The sequence below is a fragment of the Suncus etruscus genome, chromosome 5, assembly GCF_024139225.1.
Source record: "Suncus etruscus isolate mSunEtr1 chromosome 5, mSunEtr1.pri.cur, whole genome shotgun sequence".
Classification (NCBI taxonomy): domain Eukaryota; kingdom Metazoa; phylum Chordata; class Mammalia; order Eulipotyphla; family Soricidae; genus Suncus; species Suncus etruscus.
The window spans coordinates 18,901,817-18,919,579 of NC_064852.1; the positions used below are offsets into that span (position 1 = coordinate 18,901,817).

The 17,763-nt window shown below is 50.8% G+C and overlaps 1 protein-coding gene across 1 annotated transcript in view; it reads right to left on the reverse strand.

Moving 5' to 3' along the window:
* The window catches only part of RAPGEF1 (Rap guanine nucleotide exchange factor 1), a 79,356-nt gene that overhangs the window by 42,620 nt on the left and 18,973 nt on the right, over nt 1–17,763 (reverse strand). The gene's annotated exons all lie outside the window — the stretch shown is intronic.

Sequence of the window (17,763 nt, forward strand, 5' to 3'; positions counted from 1 at the left end):
GTCTCTATGCCTGCAGTTCTCTCCCCTATGGGTGGGCCTGCTCCCCAGCGTCCCCTCCACCCACCCTACCCCCCAAAGACTTCCTTTCAGCCCCAACTTGATCCATTCATACCAACCCTGCCAATTCAGTATGCTCCAAACTCAGTCTACTTGGCGATGGAGCAATAGCACAGTGGGAAGGGCACTTGCTTTACACACAGCTGACCTGGGTTTCATTCCCGGCATCCCATAAGGTCCTGAACACCTCCAGATTACTCAGGAGTAATCCCTGAGTGCAGTCAGGAATAAGCACTAAGTACCAGCTGACATGGGAAAAAAAATACCCCAAACATCAAGACTAAAAAACACCAATCTCAGGAGTTACATGAATCTGGATACAAAAATAATCCCAGGGAGTCCACTCAAACCAGCAACAAATAAAGGAACAAATAAAGTTGCACATTCAATAAAGTTGCAAGGTGAACATGCAAAAGCCAATATTTGTATATAAGCAATGATGAACAATCCAAAATCAAGCTTCAAGAGCTTCTATTACAAAAGCAAAGAAGATAAGTAGGTATGACTTTCATATAAAAAGTGCAAGACTTCTACTGTTGGGAGCAATCAGCCGTGGCTGAAGGAAGTTAGAAACACACTAAGTTCATGTGTGAAAAGATTTACTACTGGGCCCGGAGAGATAGCAGAGCGGTGTTTGCCTTGCAAACAGCTGATCCAGGACCTAAGGTGGTTGGTTCGAATCCCAGTGTCCCACATGGTCCCCCGTGCCTGCCAGGAGCTATTTCTCAGCAGATAACCAGGAATAACCCCTGAGCACCGCCGGGTGTGACCCAAAAACCAAAAATCAAAAAAAAAAAAAGATTTACTACTACTGCTAAAACAGTAAATCCTCAAAGAGATTTCTAGACTCAATGTAATCTCAGAATTTCATCTGATTTTGCTGCAGAAATGGAGAGTGCGATCCCAAAGAACAGAAAATAATAAAATTATAATACCTGTTTCAAAGATAAGCAGGGGTTGGGGTAAGAAAGAGATGGGGGCATTGGTGGTAGGAAAGTTGCACTGGTGAAGAGGGATGTACTTCTTATGACAGAAACCCAATTATAAGCATGCTTGTAAACATGGTGCTTAAATATATTATAATAAATAAAAAAATATAACAAAGATTAGAAACAAATGCTAAGACAACTCAGAAAAAAAGGCAGAATAAAATTGGAGAATGGGTACATCTCAGTTTTAAAATTTACGCCCACAGAGTTACAGAAATCATGGCAACATTTGGGAAGGACAAGAGTAACAGGGCGGGGCCGACGAGGTGGCGCTAGAGGTAAGGTGTCTGCCTTGCAAGCGCTAGCCCAGGAAGGTTCAATCCCCTGGCATCCCATATGGTCCCCCCAAGCCAGGGGCAATTTCTGAGCACTTAGCCAGGATTGTTGCCCGAAAAACCAAAAAAAAAAAAAAAAAAAAGAGTAACAGGGCAATGGTCTAGAATCCAGAGTCCAGAAGCCATTAGGTTTCCTGGATGTGTCCACAAGATTCAACACAAAGGTGACTAGACCACTGACAGGTCGGGTGGGATTGGTTTTCAACCAAAAATGCTGGGGACAACTAGAAAACCATTGTCACACACAGAAGTTGCTCAATGGCTCACATTTACGCCAAAATTAACCCCAAATGGGTGCATGGCCTACGTAAATACAAGGAGTCCAAACCCTAAAATTTAAGATGAAAATCAATCTTTCCCTCCCTCTCTTTTCCTTTTTTTGTTTGTTTGTTTGTTTTTGGGCCACACCTGGCGACACTGAGATGTTACTGCTGGCTATATCACTCCTGGTTTGGGGGATCGAACAGCAATCTGTTCTAGGCTAGCGAGCACAAGGCAGACACCTTAACATTTGTGCCACCGCACCGGCCCCGTCTTTTCTGTTTTTGTTTTATTTGGGGGGGGAGGGGGGCACACCAGGTGGTGCTCAGGAGTTACTCCTGGCTCTGTGCTCAGGATTCACTCCAAAAATAAACCTTTGTTGAGGGGCCGGCTAGGTGGCGCAAGAGATAAGGTGTCTGCCTTGCAAGCGCTAGCCAAGGAAGGACCGCGGTTGGATCCCCCGGCGTCCCATATGGTCCCCCCAAGCCAGGGGCAATTTCTGAGTGCTTAGCCAGGAGTAACCCCTGAGCATCAAACGGATGTGGCCCGAAAAACCAAAATAAATAAATCAATAAATCTTTGTGACCCTGGTTTCCCAGCTTCATCACAAAAAGCACAAGTTTACTAAAGGGGGGAAGGGGAATCGATAAACTTGACACCATCAAAATGAAAAACATTTGTGCCTCAAATGACCCCCTCAAGAAGTCGAAAAGAGAAGCAGAAATTCATGCAAAGACAGGGACTTGGAGTACAGAAAACTCGCGTGCAGAAATGGATGAGGAAATCCTAAAATTAGAATAGAAAGTTAACAGAACAAGAAAGTACAAGGGACCCTCAAAATGCCAAAACAATGTGGGAAAGAAACAAGAGTTGGAGGGTGACTACATCCCCATTTCAAAATGTGACACGCTACAGGAGCATGCTAGCTAACAGCTCAATATGTTTTACATGAGGGAGGGCATTGCGGGATCCCTGAGCACCACTGCAAGCAACCCCAAGCATTGCCAGGTGGGGCCCAAAAGTCAGGGAAAACAACTAAAGGAATGGACAGAGATGGCAAGAAATGCTACCCTCATTGCCAGCCGTGCAGGGATACCACGGATGGCGCCTGAATGCTGGTGAACACATGGGATAAGGCAGAGAACAAGCACTTGTGGGCAAGGACTGGAGGGACGAGGGCTCCGCAGAGCTGGTGCCCACATGACACGGAACAGCTGCTTGGGAAAGAACCTGGCAGCTCCCCGACAGCCCAGAACCCCATAGCCCAAACAGCCGAGGAGAAATAGAAGTTTATATATAGAAGCTGCCATTCATGGTGCAATCCGGAACCAGCAAAAGGTGAAAACCATTCCAGCCACCAAAGAGCCAGACAGGGAAGTATTATTTTGCAAGGAGAAAAAAAAAAACAAAACTCCTGGGCAATCACATGGCCAGGCCGGGAAAACGGGAAGCAGCCGGCCACTAGTGGCAACACTGCACAATTCTGTGTTACGTGAAAGATCCAGAATAAGCAAATCTCTGGGACAAAAAAATCAAGTAGCTGGTTCTCCTCAGGCCAGGGGAAAGGGGAGGGAGGAGACGTGTGTGTGTGTGTGTGTGTGTGTGTGTGTGTGTGTGTGTGTGAGACCTGGGTGTGTATGGAGACGTGTTTGTATGTGTGTGTGTGTGTGTGTGTGTGTGTGTGTGTGTGTGTGTATGTAGGAGACCTGTGTGAGTATGTGTGGAAGAGACCTGTGTGTGTGTGTTAGGGTGGGGGATGCATTCTTAAGTTAGAACTCAGCCAACCCTACACACCCCACTGGGTGACTAACCTCCATGGAATTCTACATACAACAGGGAGTTCTCAGCACCTGCTCGAAGCAGAGGCCTGAGCACTGTTCCCTATGTGCTGATAGGGAGCCTGGAGGCACGGCTATCTGGGATTCCTGGTGCCACAGCCACATATGTGCCAGCTGGATTCTGCAGACCAACAAAGGGAAGATGGGCAGGAGTCCATACTACGGGACCCGATTCTGTCTTTGCAATGGCCGCTGTGGCCCAGGGGCACTGAGCAGTTGGCTGCCTGCATCCTGCTGCTGACTACCCGTGTACCCATGGCAAGCAGCATCAAAAGGGGCTGATTAACTCGGTGACCTCGAAAGAATGTGAATCTGCTGTGTCCTCGCCTGCACCGTGGTGGCCTCTAGCCCAGAGAAGTTGTTTGGTGAAGACTCCACTCAAAAAATACAAATCTAGGCCAGAGGGTAGAGTGTGGAGGGCAGTTGCTTTGCATGCACCTGAACTGGGTTTGATCCCTGTCATCCTATATGGTCCCCGAGCCCACCAGGAGTGATTTCTGAGCACTGCTAGGCCCACAAACAAACATAAACAAAAACAATAAAACACAGATTAAGTCACCCAATCATCTGCCTCACTTCCATGGTCCAGAGGCTCCCCATATAGAAATGATGCTCCCTGCCACCAAAACTGCGTCCTCCAAGTAGGAAGGAGCTGGAAAGATAAAGCCAGCAGGGAAAACAAGGGAGCAGGTCAACTCCAGACCCCAGGCAGGCTGACAGGACAGACTGAGAGTGGGAGGCGGCATGTCGCCATCTCTAGGGACAAGGGCTGAGCAAAACAGCCCAGAAGACTTGTGAGGTCACACAGACCATACGTGGTGCTGTGGACAGGGACAGTGGTAGTGAGGGCAGGGTGAGGAAGTAACAAGCATGGCTGCAAAACCCAGGCAGAGGGTCACATCCACAGTCCCAGATATAATCCTCTATGCACGCACGCACGCACATACACACACACACACACACACACACACACACACACAGATGCACCACACACACACATTTGCTACGTACCTCCCAGACACTTGCCACACATGGACATATACCACATAGACTCACTACACACAAACATACACACATGAATCACACACACAACACACATCGTATACAGCCCACACACATGAAACATATAGACATACACTCTACTTAAAGAAATGCATACAAAATACTAGAGATATCAACATACACTGCATGTACATGTGCATCCTAGACTCACAGATATACGCCAGAGTACACTACACACAATATACAGATAAACAAATGCATGAATCACACACCCGGTACAGACACAGACCACACATATGGAATATACACACTAACCACTCAAACAGACTCACGGGGCTTTTGCTTTGCACAATGCTTGGGTTCAATCCCTGGCATCCTGTATGGTCATGAAGCCTGCCAATAGTAATGATTTCTGAGCAGAGAGCTAGAAGTAATCCCTGAGCACTGCTGGATGGGGCTCAATATATATATTCAGTCTCTCCCTCTCTCTCCCTTCCCCTGCTCCCCTTGCCCTCTCGAGGGACCTCACGAGGAACAGGAACACTGGGAAAGCACTGCAGTGGTGTGCTCAGGCCCCTGTGAGACCTGACTTTTTAATCCCAAGATTTCAGAGATCTCCATGAACTGCCAAGAGACGGTCAACACCCCCATATATGGACAGACCCAAACACAGCCTTCAGCCATGAGACAGATACTGGAAACAGTCCATGCACCCCCATATACAGACCAACCAGGTTCCCCAAAACACAACCTTTTACCATGAGAAATGCTCAGAAAGTACCCATCTTTGTGACTGAATGCCAGGGGCTCTGTGTGTGTGTGTGTGTGTGTGTGTGTGTGTGTGTGTGTGTGTGTGTGAATCTATCTGTCTGAGAACTTAAGTATCTGACTGATACTGAGAGTGTCTAACTGGGGATCCAAGTATGTCTGTGGGGACCTGAATACATCTGGCTGAGGATCCAAGCGTGTCTGTGACTAAGGATCTGAGTGTATCTGCGAATAAGACTCTGAGAGTGTTTGTGACTGAGATTCTGAGCGTGTCTGAGACTTTGAGTGTTTCTGAGGATCTGAGCGTGTCTGGTTGAGGCTTTGAGCATTTGTCTATGGCTGTGGACTTGAGCATGCATCTCTGTGTGGCCACTGACTGCCCAGATGACTGGCTCTATGAGGCCAATGTCCAGAGCCACAGATTAGTCGGGTCCCAGTCCTTCCAGTGGAGAAAACAAGGCTGAGTTGTGTTTCTATAGCTCTAATAGTTGTGTTTATTCTGTGAGTTTCTGAGGACAGTTTTGCTCAGGGGCGACTGCTGACCCATTCTCTGCCTCAGCGCTGTGACAGTGGTGGGCCTGCTTTTCATGTGGGACAGGAATTGAGTGGTTTCATTTCAGTGCTGTGAAACCCCTCATCTTCCATGACACCTGCGGGTGGCCCACCTCCACCAGGAGCACTGTTCCATGAGCTGCCTTTCTGCTTTCACAGCCTCTGCTGAGAATGTCTGCATGACTACCCCCTGGGCGTCAGCAACTGACAGCCATTATGGACATCAGTGAAGGGCCTTCCTGTGGTTGTCGGGTCCTGCAGTGCCACAAGTAAGGAGCTCTAACTGCTTTTGTAGAGGGCTGTGCTTGACCAGACGTGGCACATCTGACCAAAGGTGGTGCATCTTGATGTGTCTTGGGAGGCCAGTGAGATTCAGGACATAAATGCTGCAGCTCATATAGTCGGTGACTTGGTGCAGGATGGCCAGGAATGCTCATGATGAGCTTACTCTGTCTTCCAGAGGAAGGGTAGCTCGTGGGGGACTGACTGTCTTTTCATGGGGACAGCTCTGAGGGTCCTACAGAAGTACACAGGCTGCAAGCCCACCTCAGAGGGGATGATCCTGTATTGCCCAGAGACAGAGGGCAGATTGGCAGTACCAGATTCACTTGCAAAAACAGGGCCTAGAACCAGCACACAGCAGAGCCACGCCATGTCGCCAGGCCATGCTCCGATTTCCCATGCCCTCAATCAGGCCTCCCCAGCATCTCTGCAGCGTGGACAACTGTCAGGCCAGCTGGCCCTTCCACGCCTTGGGCAGTGGCAGCTGCGAGCCCAACTTAGCAGCAGTTCCTGTCAGGGCTGAATTCTGCCTGGGGATGGGGGAGGCTCAACAAACCACCGCAAGAGCCTCCTAAGGAGTGACACACCTCAGCCGCACCAGAATGGGGCGACCTTGAGGAAGCCCAGGCCCGGCTGTTTGTCATCCCCCATGTCCCAATAGGACATGTCCAGGCGTCTGGCCCACACTCCACTTGCTCTAACCCGCTGTCTCACCTCTCCCCTACTCACACACCCCTCCCAAAGAAAGGATGAGGAACTTGAGGACTTCCAAAGGGTTTTGTTAACATGGGGTTTCCGGCCTGCATGGCATTGAGCTTGAGTGCAAAAGACATGTGCAGCCCGGTCTGTGGGTACGGCTGGCAAGTTGTGGAGCCATGTGGTCTGGGCTCAGGAAGTGCTTGGCCACATGCAAAACAGACTGAGAGTGCCCTGGCCCCACCCCCTCTCAGGCCAGGATTCTTGGCCCAGGGAAGGGAGTAGCTTAGGTCATGCACCTCGGGCTGCTGTGAGTACCTCAGGGTCGACCCCATATGTAAGGCATTTAGCCAAGGGGCCTAAAGAGCTGGTTAAATGGCAGCATTATTGTCATTCGATAACCCAGCCCAGACCTTTGCCAATGCTTAATAAGGCAAGGGCTAAAAATAGCTGCAGCCTCCAAGGGTGGGAAGCAACCTGATGCTTGGTTCCTCCAGACAATTCCACGTTCAAAGCCCCTCTGTCTGCCTTAATATAGAGCCATTCATGTAGCAGCCCTGGGAAAAGACATTTGCAGCACTATAGGCTCTGGGGACACAAACTCTGTCCTAGGGCCCCTTCGCTCAGGAAAATCTCGATAACCAAGAGGCCACTCTGGGCTGATAAAAATAGTAACTGGATTCCTCCCCCTCACCAGAAAAACATAACTACCGTGTCATAACGCACCCACATACTACACAAGTAACACAGAATGCACAATTCCACCACATCAAACCTTGGTTGGTTGACAGTGTCCTGACTAGGGGCAGCTACAAGTAATTTTGCACCAGCTGGGCCTCGCCTGCTTCCTGGGAGCCCAGCTGAGGTGCCATCCAGCAGCCCTGAGCTGGATGCAGGCTGGGGCTGCAGGGCCCTCAGCATGGACTGAGCTCCTGCCCCATGGGCCCCCTTCCCTTTCCCTTATGTGAAGAATACAAGTCACAGCTGAACAGAAAATAAGCCTCTTCCCTAAAGAGGACATCCAAGAGGCCACCACATATGTCCAGGTGCTCTAGGCCTGGTCACAAGGACATGACAAACGGGGTTTGGGCTCTAACATGTCTGAGTGGTCAACAGAACAGCAGGATGTGCTGAGCGCAGTGCCCATCATTGCAGACAGAGGGTGACATGTGCCCACCCGCAGTCCCAAACTACACGCACAGTCCCAAACCCACTACCACTGGCTGCAGAACCAGACACCCACGTGCGACCATCCCATGCTGGGGTCAGGTGATGTGCGTGTAACCATCTCTCGCTGACTTTGAGTAACACACATGTGAATGTCCCATGCTGGGGACAGGTAATACATGTGCAACTGTCCCATGCTGGGGTCAGCTAACACACATGTGACTGTCCCATGATGGGGTCATATGAGACACGTGCAACAGTCCCATGCTGGTAGAACCCAGCCACATTCCACTGTTGGCGGTGCCTATTACCCAGTACGCAACCAATGCTGACCTCTATCTGCTTCCAGTTTCTGGCAGTCCTTGTCATCTCAACCTTCGCACAGTTCCTGCTCTAGAACCTTCTAGAACTTCCTAGTCTGGCCAGCGAGCGTGCCTTCCTCTCCACACTCAGAGCGAGCTTCTATCTCCCCTCCGGACACAGAGAGGCTGTGGGACCTGCACCCCGGACCTTCCACTCTGTACCTATCCATGAGGAGGGGGTTCTGCGGCCATGACAGGGGCAGCTCAGGCAACTGCAGGTTCATAGCCATGAACATGAGTTCTAGGGAACCTCAGGAATGCCTGGACTAGTCAAAAGGGTTGGATGGGCTGCACCAGGAGCTGCAGAGTAGAGAGGGGCGGTGTTGCTCCCCAGGGGGGAATAGGTGACCTAAGCCTCTCAAAAACCTGAGGAGGCCCTGAGAAGTCCTCACACACCTGTTTTGAGGGACATCTTTGGAGCGACAGGACAGCCCTGGCCTGATCGCGATGCTGCTCCATCCTCATGGATCCCGACTCTGGGTGCAGTAAGGCCCCTAGTCCATGATGGGCCCACAACGATGGGTATTAACGCAGGCTTCAAAGGCAGGTCAGTGCTTGACTGAGACTGGTCTCTGAAAATGAGCCCTTTTTTGTAGTTTCCTGTTCAAGTTTCAGCAGTTTTGCTGGAGGGTTGGGGTTAGAGGGCATGCATGTATCAAGCCCAGTTCCAACCCTTGACCACACAATCTCCAGGTGTAACCTGGGACACTGCAGGGCCTGAGTCTTGTGCCCACATCCCTGGGTGCCAGCACCTTACATGCCAGCCCAGATGGCCTGCTATCAGGGGGGAGAGAATCAGGGACACTACTCAGCAACCCCTGCCTGAAGTGGAAGCAGCAAAGTATAAGATGATACCCAGCTATCAACCCCAAACAAAGGTGTTCCCTCAACTTTCTCCTTCCTAAAATCTCTTCCTTTGATATGTAAAAGCACACTGGTTAACTGGATTATACTTTTGTCTCTATCTGTCTCTCCCTGTCCCCCTTCTGGTATAGAGAATTGGTCTGAATAAAGAAAGGGAGGGAATCCTGGCTTTTGGGATTGAGGCAGAGAGCACAAGGCAAAAGGCCATGGATGCCATGATTATCCTTTCCTGACTACCTTGGTTATTTCTTTGCTGCTACCCTGCTTCCTCAGATCCGTTCCTATGGCATGTGGGGTGATCTTACAACTCGTGGATTTTTATTTTACAGAGGAGGGATGAGGAAAGCGACTCCGAACTGCTAGATGCAATTTTCATCAAAGTTCAGATGCCTCTCCATGTCCAGCCACTTGGAAATAAGGGGGTCTTGACAGGGGTCCAGTGACAAGGGCTCTCATTGGCTTATGAACCCCTTATCCCTCCTGGGAGCAGGCAGGGAGACAAATTCTTGGGGATCATAGTGATTCTATTTGTCACAGGGGCTCTGAACTGCCCCACACATGGTGATCATGCAGACTGACAAGAAGTGATTATATGAGGGATCCATGCACTGGGCCTGATCCCCAGTGGAGAGGGCTCTTCTCCTCATGAACAAAGGAGGAAGCTGAATCACAGGGCAACAGTCTCAACAGACCCACAGTGCAGGCCCACATGATCTACAGACCAGACTGCCACTCACATCACAGGTGAGGCCAGTGTGGTCCTACTGTGTGTCAGTCACACACCATAATCAAGACTGATACAACTCTATGTCCCATTTCACACTCCATAGATGATGTTGGCAGAGTTCTACTATGTGTCATACACCACAGATGAGGTTGGCATAGTCCTCCTGTGTGCCACTCACACCACAGATGAGGCTGGTGCAGCCCTACTGTGAAGTCAGCCATTCCCCTGGCAGGCCAGGTCCCCCTGTTCCCTCAAAGTGTCTCTCTTCCACCACTCTCTGAACTCTTCAAGCTACAGACTGCTGAGATGAGAAAGACACATGCTGCCTATGTTCTCCCAGCTCCACTTCTGAGGAGCCAGGTCCCATGTTGACAGTGGTAAGGCTGTGTGGGAAGGGAGGGCAGGACTAAGCTCCTAGCCACACACGGGAAGCTAAGTCCCACTCTGACCTTTGTCCTTTAGGTGGAGCTGTTTGAGGCCTGGTTGTGGACAATGCATCACCAGGGCCCTTCACCCTGGAGCATTGTCAGCAGCAAAGCAGCTAGGCCTGGGAGCCAAAGCAGATAGGCACGTGCTCAGGCTGTCTCCTCAGGCCACTTTCCGGACTTGCAGAGCTGACCTTGACACAGCACGGACTTTCGTCATTGGTCACGGCTCACTGACCTATCCATGTGGTCCCAGGAGTGAGTCACATCCCCAGCAACTTGCATAAGGGGCTCCAGGCACGTATCTACCGCCCCCAAGGGAGTGAGGCAGGTCTGCTAAGCTGGCTGAGTTGTACTGAGCACTGGAGAGGGGAAACCCAGGGGGAACCAGACAGAGCAGAACTGAGCCCTGGAGAAGGGGCACTCAGTGGGAACCTAAGCAGAGTTGAGCACTGGAGAGGAGGGACCCGGACAGAGGAGAGACCAGCCCAGTTCCCAGAGGAATGATCGAAGGAGTTGTGTGTGGAGAGTACGGGCTCTGGCAATATTCAAGGAGTATCCTAAAGCCCCACACCCCAAAGGGTGTCTTAGAGACAGGCTTCAGATGTCTCCAAAGAAACACCTGGCCGGGGGATGTGGATGCAAGGGGGAGGAGGGCTGACAGAAAGACTACAGCTGTTGTCCCTGAGCAAACAAGCAAAGGTCTCGGCTGCTCCTAGATGTGGCTTTCTCAAGGCCCTGCACAGAGCAAGCCAGAACCGGGTGCCCCACACCCTGACCTCAGGGTCCTGGCCCATCTGTCCTGCACAGGCTGAGTTACTGGCCACATGGGCCCACCCCTCCACGGGAGGGTGTGTGTGTGTGGGGAAGGTGTCAAGGTGGTTGGAGGCTCCTCAAACAGCCTGTGGAGTTAATGTGCTATGAGTGTGGGGGGCATTAGTCCCCTCAACACACACACACACACACACACACATGCACATAGCCATTTGCACAAATGTGCACATAGTCATAATCAAACACACCCATGCACACATGCAAAGAGCTGGAGTGAAAGGCAGGGCCTGGAGCAAAAGGTCTGACCCCTTTGCAGAGGTGCCTGGTGTGGTCAGAACCCCTAAAATCCTTCCCCAAATCTGTGGGACCTCTTGGGCTCCTGTAGTCTGGGCCAAAGAAGCGAAGACAGAAGATGGGTTGGACAGGACCCCCACTTGGGACTGCACTGGCACCCCAAAATCCCCAGACTCAGAAATGGCTGAACTGTACACATCTCTTCTGTGTTCACAGGGAGGGGGCCTCCTCCTGGCCCGCCCCAGCCCAAGGCCAGTTTCTAGACGCAGTTCATGACTTTGATCCCCGGGAAAGCAGGTCTCCACAGGAACAGCGGAGGAGGTGGCTTTGGGGCCAGGGCTGCTCGTAAAAGCCAACTGTAGCTTCTGGAAAGGTCCAAGAGCAGGAGGACCACTACCCTGAGGCTGCACATCAAAGATGGACCCAGGGAGAGCCGTGGGCAGACAACCCAGGGCCAGCGGGCTCAGGCGGAGAGGCCCAAAATAACATGTAGGCCTGCCTTGGGGTAGGCAGGAGGGCTGGCACTGGCCACCTAGGCCTGAGGAAAGGCGACCGAAAGTCAGAGAGGGTCCTGCAGAACTGCTGCCTTTGTGGTTTGGCACAGTATATCCCACAGTATTATTTATTATTATTATTATTATTAGGGATGGGAGTGGATTTCTATATAGTGCTCAGAAAGCCTGATGTGAGAGTAGGGCAGCTCCTGATGATACTTAGCCACCAAACCCAGTAGCTCAGTGGTCAGAACCTGGTTGCCCCTCACTTTCAAGCTACAACCAGCAATGCCAGGGATGAAACTCTGGGGCTTCCATCATTAGCCCTGACTCTTGAACTTTCTCCCCAGCCCCTAAAGTATATGTTTCAAAGTAGTTCTTTGAAGCTTGAGAGACTGAGTACAGGGAGTAAGGCAGCTCAATCCAGTTTGATTCCCCGGGTACCCCAAAAGATCTTTGAGCACCTCCAGGACTGATGATCCCTGAGCAGAGCTAGGAGTCAGCCCTGAGCAACTCTGGGTATGGCAGCCAGAAAACCACCCCCCCCCCCAAAAAAAATTGTTCTCTGGTGCTGGGTGGGTGGTGGCTTAGATATACACACAGAGGTGTGAAATGGCCTTGGAAATTTTCTTTCTTTCTTTTTTTGTTTTTGGTTTTTCGGCCACACCCATTTGATGCTCAGTGGTTACTCCTGGCTAAACGCTCAGAAACTGCCCCTGGTTTGGGGGGGACCATATGGGATGCTGGGGGATCGAACTGCCATCTTTCCTTGGCTAGCGCTTGTAAGGCAGACACCTTACCTCTAGCCCCACCTCGCCGGCCCTGACCTTGGAAATTTTCTATTAGTCCAAACCTGTGAGAAATCAATACAAGCCTGCCTTATTCTGCTTTACTTCTTTTTTTTTTTTTTTAAGTATTTTTTGGCACAATTCTTGATAATAGAAGAATCCTTTCCTGGATCTGGGAATCAGCCAAACATTCTTGTCATTCTCTCAGAATCCACGCTGCCTCAGAACCCGGCTCCCTGTGGGGGAGTGAGCGCCCTTAGGAAACACTTTCATTCCTTCCCTCTCAGTCCTGCTCTCCTCAGAGTGTCCACAGGCGGGGCATACCCAGCAGAGGGAAGACAGAGGGGGTTCACTTGGAACCAGAAGGCCTCTAAAAGCAAGTTCAGGAACTAGGGGGGCGGATGGTCCAAAAGGCTCTGGGAGGTCAGGGTTTGACCTCCTAGGATCACAGGGTACCCTGAGCACCAAGCTGGAAGTAGTGCCTGAGAAGCCTCAACTCTGGCCCTAAAAATCAAATATGGAAACAGAACCAAAAAATCCTTGGGCCCAGAGCAGTGGCGCAAGGGGTAATGTGTTTGCCTTGCCCATGCTAGCCTAGGACAGACTGTGGTTCTAGGCATCCCATATGGTCCCCTAAGCCAGGAGCGATTTATGAGCCCATAGCCAGGACTAACTGTGACCCAAAAAACAAACAAACAAAAAGTCCAGTTCAGGTCTGGACCGATGCAAAGCCCAACCCCGAAGAACTTAGTCCCCAGGAAGGTGGGGTCTGGTGACCAGGGATGTGAGGACTGTGGAGGTTAGGGGGGAGCAGGTGGCCCTTGGGACAGGGGCCCTGGCTGGTGCAGGACTGTGAGGGGCATGGCAGAGGGGTGGGCCAGAGAAGTGTCATCAGGGCCAGCCCAAAAACCATTGTGGGCAGAGGCTAGGCAAGCCCAAACTGCAAGCCCCAACCTCAAATCCAACAGAACGGAAAATGACCAGAGTCTATACAAGGCTGCAGACTCTGCCTCATCCCCACACACCAACTCAGTTCTGGGATGATGCTGAGGGGGCAGGGGGGGGGGGCACAAAGAAAAAATTTCCAGGCCCCAAAGCTGGACTCACAGCCACACTGTCACACATATTTATACTCACACATACACAAACACAGACACACAAACACATACTTAATGCACACAACCCATCACATTCAGACGTGCACAGTTCCATCACAACACACAGAGTCACAGTCCCATCAAACATATACCGTCTTACATAATCCCATCATACATACATACATAGGCTCATACATGCCAGAGTCAGAGCATTTCAGACCAGTGCAACCCTCCTGGGGCCATGTTTCCCCTCTCCCAGGAGCCTCTGGAGCTGAGGCTTGGGGGTCAGTCACATCTGTGGGCGTCATTTTCTGAGCTTCCACCCTGTGATAGGGTCACATACTCCTCTCCCCTCCACCTCCCTTCCCCACATCACACATATCTTTACAAGGGAGGCAGAATAAAGGCTGAGGGTTTATAATGACGAAAACCCCTAACAGTCACAGAATGACATACTCCCACATCCGTACTCTTACACATACTTGTACTCACAGTGGTCGCACATGCTCATATAGTCACAGTCACACAATACCACTCACACAAATACCTACCCACACATACATGCTCTCACATTACTCACACACACACACACACACAAACACATCCTCACATATAATCACACACATATATACACACACATCGATACTCACACATACACACACACACACACACACACACACACACACACACATTGACACTCTTAACACCACCTAAGGTGGGGTGCCGTGTGGTGAGAGGAAGGGGCCAGAAGGGAAATAAAGAGGAAGCGAACACAGGAAACTTCTCAAAGGGCTCCTCCCCCAACCCAGCCCAATTCTGTGCAGAGTCTTAGAAGAAGGAGGAGCCTCAGAGCACACAGGGCTCCCAGGAAGCCATCCTGGGACCCCAAGTCCTGATTGCCTCTGATGCCCCTCTGCCCCGACAGGGTGCCCACAGACTAGATGGGCCGGCGTCATGGCTCTAACAGGATCAGGACCTCTACCACGCCTCTCCTTGGTGCAGGCCTGCAAAGTGCAGAGCTATGAGGGTATAAGGGCTGGTGGGGGATACCAAATGCTAAGTGCCACAAGGCAGTAGACACTGGGCCTGAAGCTGTCACAAGGGACAAACAGACCCCAACAAAGCTCTGAAGCACAGGGGGATTAGGGGACTTTCAGGGAGAAATAAGACAGATCTTTCTTCACTGAGAGGGACAAAGCCAGCTGTCCAGACTATCACAGAGGGAGCTCTAAGGCACCTATTATCAGTGAAGCGCCAGGGCTCAAACCTGAGTGTGTGCCCTGCCATGGTGCCCCCTAGACCCTCCAGGCCCTGGTTCCTAAAAAGCATATTCTTCAGATGCAGAACATGCTGACCTGAAATTCTTTTTTGACCGTCAGGTGTTCAGAAATGTTTACTGTTGACAAAAATTTTTGTAATCCCCGCTTCATTTCAAGGTAAATTATCCAGGACAACAAACCATGACTGAGGAAGCCAACCTTCCTCTGGGGTCCCTCAAGATCAACCCTCTGAACTGAGGGCGGGGTCTGCCCCTGTTGTATGTTGGAGGACACAGATGGTTACCCCTCTTTCTGATACAGCTTAGCATCACCATTCCCCCAGTCGAGCCCACAGCATCCTACCAATGGCATCATACATGATCCTCTCGTGGAACACAACTTCTCTCCCTCCCTCCAGGACTTACAAACCTCCCCAGCCCTCATAGGACATCAGTCCCCCAGGGGGTCAGCTTCACCCAGGAGCACTCAGGGGTCACTCCTCACTCTGCTCCCAGGAATCACTCCTGGTGGGGCTCAAGGGACCACATGGGTTGCCGGGGATTATACTCTGATCAGCTGCATAAGGCAAGTACCCTCCCTGTTATACTATGGCTCCAGCCCCCGCGTTCAGATTTTTTGCTTTGCACGATTCACCGAGTTTCTTCCAATTTGGTGCAAATGGCCAACTTCTCTCTTTTTCAGAGCTGAGTAAGCTGTGCATCTCCATCCCATCATCAGTCTAGGCATGTGAGCTGTTTTCACAGCTACAGTAAATAACACGCTGATAAACACGCTACAGTAAATAAACACTGATAACATGCATGCATATAACTTCTCAAGTGAGTGATTTCATGTTATTTCAGGAAGAGCATATCCCACAGTGCTCAGGGCTTACTACTGGCTCTGTGATTAGGAATCACGCCTGGAAGTGCTCAGGGGACCATATATGGTTCCAAAACCAGGTCAGCTGCATACAAGGCAAATGAATGCCTTAACTTTTTGTGGTTCTCTCATGGGCCCCGATTTCAAGGAATTTTTTGGTTTTTGATCCACACTTGGAGACACTCAGGGGATACTCCTGGCTCTGCACTCAAGAATTACTCCTGGCAGGCTCGGGGGACCATATGGGATGCTGGGATTCAAACCACTGTCCTTCTGCATGCAAGGCAAACGCCTTACCATGCTATCTCTCCAGTCCCTCTCTTTAACTTCTGAGGCCTTCTGGGCCCAGAGCCCAGGGCTCCACCTCCCCCCCAACCATCCACACTTGCTGCCTTGACCCCAGTGCACAAGTGTGAGCTCCTGTCTCCAGGGGCTTCAACCTGCATGCCCCTAATCACTGGGGAACTGAGATCCTTTCCCTGTGCCAGTAGTCTCTGTATGTCCTCTGGGAGAAGGGCACGATGCCAACCTCCTGCCCGTTGTTTTATTGGGTTGTTTGTCTCTGAGTGGTTAAGTGGTGACAGTTTAGGGCTGTGATTGCTGAGCCATGGTAATAGCTGCTGTGTGAACAAACAGCTTCTCCTAAGGATGCTCTGTCTCCTCCTAAGGACATGCTGTCCTCTCCTGCTAATATTGACTACTGCTGGTCAAAAGTTAAAACTTGCACATGGGGGCCCGGAGAGATAGCACAGCGGTGTTTGCCTTGCAAGCAGCCGATTCAGGGCCAAAGGTGGTTGGTTCGAATCCCGGTGTCCCATATGGTCCCCCGTGCCTGCCAGGAGCTATTTCTGAGCAGACAGCCAGGAGTAACCCCTGAGCACCGCCGGGTGTGGCCCAAAAACCAAAAAAAAAAAAAAAAAACTTGCACATGGCAGGTCCAGGTTAGATCCAGCATACCCTTGAGCCCCTCCAGGAGTGATTCTGGAGTGCCAGAGTCAAGAGTAAGCCCTGAGCATCACCAAATGTGGCTCAAAAACAAACAAACAAAAAACCCCATCAAATCAACAAACAAAACACAAAAAGATTAACTTGATAGTAAGCTCTATCACTTTTGTTGTTGTTGCTCCTGGCTCTGCTCTCAGAAATCACTCATGGCAGACTCAGATGCCAGGAACTGAACCAGGATTAGCCGTGTGCAAGGTAAACGCCCTCCCCACGGTTCAATTACTCCGCCCCAATCTCTACCACTTTTTGGAGGGGAGAAGGGCTCAGGGGACTGGGGGTCCTGGACATTCTTGTCCAACTAGGCAGGTGGGTCAATGCAAGACCCCAGGGCCACATCTTTTCTTTTCCTTTTTTTGATTTTTGATTTTTTCCTTTGTTTTATTGTCTGTTTCTGGGCCACACCCAGTGGTACTCAGGGCTCACTCCTGGTGGTCTTGGGGAGATGTTGAGAATTAAATCCAGGTCGAATGCAAGGAGAATGCCCTCCCTACTGAACCATAACCTGAGTCCACATCGTTGTCATTTGGGAATCTCGAGGGCTGATTCTTGTGGTACGAAGAAACTCTGTGTTAACTCTCAGTCAAGATCCAGACTTGGGGTTAACTCTCAGCCATGGCCCTCTGTGCCTTTTGGAGCCCAGAGTCCTGCTTCTTCCTGGGCCTCTGGGTGGCTGCAGAGCCCTAGTAGTTGGAAGGTACTGGGAATGTAGACCAAGTCCTCTTTGCCCACACGCTAGCCCAGCTTCATTCATCTATCCTTCCTGCAGGCCTTTCTGACTTTTGTGGTCTGGGGGCTAACCCTAGCTCAGTGACCGAAACTTATTTATTTTTTTTTTTGGTTTTTGG